The sequence below is a fragment of the Salmo trutta genome, chromosome 1 (genome assembly GCF_901001165.1).
Source record: "Salmo trutta chromosome 1, fSalTru1.1, whole genome shotgun sequence".
Taxonomy (NCBI): domain Eukaryota; kingdom Metazoa; phylum Chordata; class Actinopteri; order Salmoniformes; family Salmonidae; genus Salmo; species Salmo trutta.
The window spans coordinates 68,472,140-68,479,338 of record NC_042957.1 but is presented as its reverse complement, the minus strand read 5'-3'; the positions used below and the strand labels follow the sequence as shown (position 1 = coordinate 68,479,338).

Here is a 7,199-nt window from a genome sequence, read left to right as displayed (position 1 = left end):
TAGCATTTTTTTTCTAAGAGTGTAATTGCCCCTTGTAGGATAAACAAAGTAGGCATTTTGAATGGAATTTAAACCGTCCCTGATCTGTTTCATTGAGTACATTCTAGAACACAGAACACACTCAGAGACACCCATGGGCTTTCTAACCGCGTACAATTAGGGATGGGCGATATATCAAATTCATTTTAATTGATGTTTTTGCACGATATTTCAAATGTCTGTATCGCAAGTATCTAGTTTTTACAGTTTAATTTTTTTTCAGAGCATTTATGTTCGCTTATTCTCATGTTGTCTTTTTGGACTCGTCTCCTCTCTTTTGCTGTGACTCTGCACCTTACCGTTTACACACACACACGCCAAGCCCCTCCCCCACCCACCGAGCCCCTCCCCCACACACCGAGCCCCTCCCGCACACACCAAGCCCCTCCCCCACACACAGAGCCCCTCCCCCCCACACATAGCCCCTCCCCACCCACCGAGCCCCTCCCCTCACACAGAGCCCCTCCCCCACACACCGAGCCCCTCCCGCACACACCAAGCCCCTCCCCCCCACACAGAGCCCCTCCCTCCCACACATAGCCCCTCCTCCACCCATCGAGCCCCTCCCCTCACACAGAGCCCCTCCCCCCCACACAGAGCCCCTCCCCCACCCACCGAGCCCCTGCCCCTCACAAAGTGCCCGTCCCCCACCCACGAGCCCCTCCCCCCACACAGAGCCCCTCCCCCCCACACAGAGCCCCTGCCCCACCCACCTCCCCCCACACAGAGCCCCTCCCCCCCACACAGAGCCCCTCCCCCAGCCACCGAGCTCCTCCCCCCCACACAGAGCCCCTGCCACTCACAACTACAAAGAGAGAGAGTTCACTTCTTCCTCTTTGACAAGCGAACCGGCTATTTACATTTCAGGTCTGGTCCAACAGAATAGGTCATAACATGGACACTGAAAGACATTGAGACATTATTTTACTGGAATAGAGGAGAAGTTAACCTTTCTAACCATATACCTTTTATGTCTCAACTCCTCAGATTGTGCGCAGAGCAGACACTACCAAAACAGGAGTATCAATTTTAAGTTACATTTTTAAGTTTAGTTTAATTTATTTGCACAAAGAAAACAAGTGATAAACAACAATACAGGTAAAAATAATAATAATAATAAGACGGTTTGCAGGTGTGGTTGGAAGCCCAAGGGCTTATATGAAAACCACACCAGAAAAATACTAGATACAAAAGTACAAAAATAAAAAGGGTTTGTTAAAACAGATAATAAAACCTACTAATATATAATGCAATCAACATTGATTCTGGAAAATCCATGCTCAGTTTGTCTAGCGTGGTGCCACATACCGCTAGCAGCATTTTAGCCAAAGACTATAAGCGTCAAACATAATTATATAAGGAATTGGCAACTCGTTCTCATTCTGAGAAATAAGGTAGGCCACTTGATTTCAACATTTGAACAAAGTGGACAGGCTAACATGCTGCTCAAACAGTTGGAGACGGACAGAAGGGTGTGTTCATAGCAATTCAACTGTTCTACCTTGTTATCTAGCAAATAGATACACGTTGGCTCAACTTGAAATATAAATATTAGCTGGCTACTCACTAACACGTGGGCTTGGGCTTGAGAGATTGTTTCTGAGTACTGTGTTCATTTTCTATAATGCCTGCTGCAAGAAGTTCACTACAAGCATTTCGCCACACTTGCATTAACATCTGCTAACCATGTGTATGTGACCAATACAATTTTATTTGATTAGAAGTTAGTCATTATTAGTTCATGTGTATTATGCATGGTTCTGGTTCCATTTGGAACAAAAAGGGCACTTTCATAGACAGACTTGAATGTCAAATCAGTGATTATTGCAAAAAAGCAGGTTTAACTAAAAGCAGGTTAAATAATTGAATTATTAGTGTGTCTTATGGTTGTGGAAGGCTTATATTTAGTATAGGTATCATTTCACAAGACCTGAATTCATTAGATTATTGTGTTTGATCTTTAATTGTACAACAAAGCTCATTTATATATGTTTTATTTATATATATGATTTTTTTTAAATCAAATATATTGTGAATTGCCCATAAGTTAAAATAAATAAATATATAGAGATGTGATTTTTAGGCCATATCGCCCAGCCCTACATACAATCATCAACATGACTACACCACAACACCAGAGAGACCAAGTACGGGTAGGTAGACCAAACAACTCTCTCGTCTGACACCATTCACTCACTGCCGATGACACAACAATGTTCAAGGCAAGGAAGGGCATGTCCTGTACATGTATGTAGGAAGAATTCCTCTCCCATGTTCCAGAGCAAAGTTACATTGATTCAGTTGTTATGACCTAGTAATAACCGCATCATCATTGATGTATGAACGGTCAGCAGTGGTCACTTACCCAGTATAGTAGAATCGTAGCCCTGGTTAGGTCAGTTTCCTGGCTAGAGGCCAAAAATACTCTGGTCCTAAGGGTTGCTGGCGTTGCCTTTAACTCTTTCACTGACCAAGTCCCTGCTTTAGGCAGATACCTATTTAGAGAATGTTCTTTTTACAGGCTCAGTCCCCCCCCCCTCCCACAATACTGACCACATGGGAGGGTCCACAGGGGTTTCCAGAAAGGATTGTTAGTGGGGGGACCCGGGCCCACCCATTGTTAGGTTGGTGGGGGTGATCTCAATTCCTAAATAACGAATATAATCACACCTTGAATGTTTCCAAATATAGAGAAGGGAGGGTGTTTGAGGATGAGAGAACATCAGTGTTTCCCCTAAGACTGATGCAACTGATGTTCTCAAAAAACCTACACTCGATCCCTCCGATGTCAACAACTACAGACCAGTATCCCTTCTTTCTTTTCTCTCCAAAACTCTTGAGCGTGCCGTCCTTGGCCAGCTCTCTTGCTATCTCTCTCAGAATGACCTTCTTGATCCAAATCAGTCAGGTTTCAAGACTGGTCATTCAACTGAGACTGCTCTTCTCTGTGTCACAGAGGCTCTCCGCACTGCTAAAGCTAACTCTCTCTCCTCTGCTCTCATCCTTCTAGACCTATCTGCTGCCATTGATACTGTGAACCATCAGATCCTCCTCTCCACCCTCTCCGAGTTGGGCATCTCCGGCGCGGCTCACTCTTGGATTGCGTCCTACCTGACAGGTCGCTCCTACCAGGTGGTGTGGCGAGAATCCGTCTCCGCACCACGTGCTCTCACCACTGGTGTCCCCCAGGGCTCAGTTCTAGGCCCTCTCCTATTCTCGCTATACACCAAGTCACTTGGCTCTGTCATATTCTCACATGGTCTCTCCTATCATTGCTACGCAGATGACACACAATTAATCTTCTCCTTTCCCCCTTCTGATAACCAGGTGGCGAATCGCATCTCTGCATGTCTGGCAGAAATATCAGTGTGGATGACGGATCACCACCTCAAGCTGAACCTCGGCAAGACGGAGCTGCTCTTCCGCCCGGGGAAGGACTGCCCGTTCCATGATCTCGCCATCACGGTTGACAACTCCATTGTGTCCTCCTCCCAGAGTGCTAAGAGCCTTGGCGTGACCCTGGACAACACCCTGTCGTTCTCCGCTAACATCAAGGCAGTGACCCGATCCTGTAGGTTCATGCTCTACAACATTCGCAGAGTACGACCCTGCCTTACACAGGAAGCGGCGCAGGTCCTAATCCAGGCACTTGTCATCTCCCGTCTGGATTACTGCAACTCGCTGTTGGCGGGGCTCCCTGCCTGTGCCATTAAACCCCTACAACTCATCCAGAACGCCGCAGCCCGTCTGGTGTTCAACCTTCCCAAGTTCTCTCACATCACCCCACTCCTCCGCACACTCCACTGGCTTCCAGTTGAAGCTCGCATCTGCTACAAGACCATGGTGCTTGCCTATGGAGCTGTGAGGGGAACGGCACCTCCGTACCTTCAGGCTCTGATCAGGCCCTACACCCAAACAAGGGCACTGCGTTCATCCACCTCTGGCCTGCTCGCCTCCCTACCTCTGCGGAAGCACAGTTCCCGCTCAGCCCAGTCAAAACTGTTCGCTGCTCTGGCACCCCAATGGTGGAACAAGCTCCCTCACGACGCCAGGACAGTGGAGTCAATCACCACCTTCCGGAGACACCTGAAACCCCACCTCTTTAAGGAATACCTGGGATAGGACAAAGTAATCCTTCTAACCACCCCCCCCCCACCCCACCCCAAAAAAGATATAGATGGACTATTGTAAAGTGGTTGTTCCACTGGATATCATAAGGTGAATGCACCAATTTGTAAGTCGCTCTGGATAAGAGCGTCTGCTAAATGACTTAAATGTAAATGTAATGTTTCTCAGATGATCTGATCTTTTAACTCCGGTGGGGTTTTTCAGTGGCTGCAAGATTTGCAGCGTATAGGGGAAACACAGAACATCCATGGATATGATTGGAAATGTGCGTTTACATGAAATCCCAAAATGGTGTCAACCACCATGGAGACCATGCTGCTCATATTATGCACTATGAGCTATGACATCAATGGCAGAGCACAGCAGAGGCATCATTCATGTACAATGACTGGGTTGTATTCTGATGTATTCTGTATTCTGATGTAAACAGTATTGCCTTTTACCCTCACTCAAGCTTAGATGTTGTTCTTGATGTTATGCTTGGTCAAGTGGCAGGTGGTCCTTTTCATCAATTACCCTTGAGGTCAAGGCCACACACTAAGGTGTAGCCCCGAGCATCCCATTGGTTCCTGCATGAAATGTGGGTGAAGGAAACTGTCTACCTGTGTACAGCTAGCTACCATTGTCGCCCCCACCCCTTCACCACAAAGCTAGCTACCATTGTCGCCCCCACCCCTTCACCACAAAGCTAGCTACCATTGTCGCCCCACCCCTTCTTCTGTGGGGTTTATTGGTGGTTGGCATCCAACATTATTGTGCACTACTGCCACCTACTGTACTGGAATGCCCCCGCCTCTCTTAGTTTAAAAATTGACCAATATCAGAATAATGAGGGGTTCCTGCACATGCAGGAATGCCCACATGCAGGAACGCCCCGAATTGCGGCAGCAATTGCACTCTTCTCAATGACAGACCCTTCCCAACAACGTGCCCAACGACAAATACCAGACCACCGGGCAAGTCTACACATTAGAACCCCGCATCTGGTGCAGCCACATCACCAGCACTCACACAAGACTGTCAAGGGGGCAACTTCGACCCCTGTGAATGACGAACCCAACAATAGCCAGTGTCCAGTTTAACCACCGACACCGCACTAGGTGATGAATTCGAAGCATCAATAGTGTCGTGCTAAAACTACCAATTGGCCATTGACAATGATTATATCACGTTCACAGAAAACCATGCACATGTATACCAATCGAATCTCTCTCTTGAATCACTCCCCTCCCTCTCTCGTTGATATCGATCGATACTCGAGGGGAAATCGAGGGAACGTACCTTGAGCGACGTAAACAAATCCGATGGAAACGATTGCAGAATGCACGTGTCACTTGTATAGCGGGGGTGTATTGGAAAAAGTCACATTTTAGGGTTGAAGCCCTCCTGCTTCGTTTGCGTTTACACTCTCCAACCACATTCCCACGGCTGTGGATCAGCTCTGCTGCCCCGACCGAATTATTCAACTCTCTCCTGGGCTAGGAACCAGAGAGAGAGAACTCTGTATTCAACCCTCTCCCGGGTTAGGAACCAGACAGAGAACACCCTGTATTCAACCGTACTCGTTCTCTTCTGGTAACGGTCCCGATTTGACACGCCAGCAGGGAGACGCACTCGGAATGGCAGAATTGGGTTACAGTTGTCGTTTCTCCTAAATCCTTTGTTCAACGGTGCGTTTCCCCAACGTACCCCCTTTTGTGATGAATAAATTAGGAATAATCTAAATAAATAAAAGACATGAATGCAACTTTAATATCCCCGCTGTTCACAAAATATCGTGCGTTAAATCCAGACGGATTCCCTGTCACTTCTGCGCACCTTTACACTGTTCACTGCCCGGGTCGAGACTCAGCTCCCCCTGCTGCACATCTCCCGACTGACTGCATCAACGTGTATGACAGCTTGGAGCTCTGTATAACATGCGTAATTTTAATCCCTCTTTGAACAACCAGCGAACATGACAGCTCTACGTGGAGCAACGGGAGAAACCACAATCTACTCACTTCACTGCACTCCGTCCCCCTCTCTCTCTATCTCTCTCACTCTCTCCAGTCCGCTTCTGCTCTGTAGGCAGTCCTATATTCTCCCCTCCAATAAATTGGTGTGTTGATCGCGGGTTTGCCCGTCAATTCCTCTTTGGCACCACGTCCATACACCTTTCACCCAAATCTGTCTATTGGCCGGCGATTCAGTACACTCTATTTCGGATTAAAATTGAAATGATAATCCGTGGTTCATTTACGGTTCTTGGCATCAAGTTCTTCCCTTCCACATTCGGTCTGTGGTTGGTTCGGAGCTATGGGTATAACGGTGTTGTGATGCTGGTTTCTCCTTCTGCTTGAACACGCGCGTCCTCAGCCCTTCGATTCGATCTATTCAGGGAGGCGTGAAGTGAGTGACACATAACCCGCCCCGTGCCAAACCTGCGCAACCTACTATGAGCGCAATCAGCCCACTATGATTGGGGGGTGATTTGTTTTTGTTACCCCTCTACACCGCCTGAAATTGTATCCAACTGCTTCTGCTCGGGATATTGCCTCTTCACCGATATCCCACGAAGCCAGCGGGTTAGTCGGATACCGCTGCTCTGATTCGGAGGACAATTTGAGTGACAGTCACATTGATTTCTGTCCAGAGAGTCGCGCCGTCGTAATCCTCGTAATCACAGTCTATCTGTCAATATCCCCATGCCATTGCCACACAGACAGACAGAAGATAATAGAGAAACGCTGCCTTCGTCAAAGCATGGAGCCTTTGTTGTCTGCTCTAATGTTCCAATGGGATTGTATTTCATCTGAGATTTGGAGTATTAGTACAGGAAAGTCTTTGGCCGTCCTGACCTGGCCCCAGGCCAAATTCTTTAGCATGACCATGGAGGTGATGGACATAATGACAACACAGACACAGATCTGACACACTGACATACACACACGTAGACACCAAAATGCAGTCACACTCCCACACACACAACCACACACACACCATTAACATGTGCATTGCATGTTAAACAAATGCTCCGAGCTATAACACAC

At 47.5% G+C, this 7,199-nt stretch overlaps 1 protein-coding gene across 3 annotated transcripts in view; it reads right to left on the bottom strand.

Moving 5' to 3' along the window:
* The window catches only part of LOC115206242 (G-protein coupled receptor family C group 5 member B-like), a 31,525-nt gene extending 24,732 nt beyond the window's left edge, over positions 1 to 6,793 (bottom strand). Inside the window, exon 1 of one of the 3 annotated variants that reach the window (XM_029772983.1) lies at positions 6,171 to 6,793. The gene's annotated coding sequence lies outside the window, so the exon portion shown is untranslated. Of the gene's footprint in view, positions 1 to 5,448 lie in introns of all 3 variants that reach the window. The other 2 variants (XM_029772975.1, XM_029772993.1) reach the window with 2 other exon arrangements.
* Between the last annotated feature and the right edge of the window lie 406 nt (positions 6,794 to 7,199).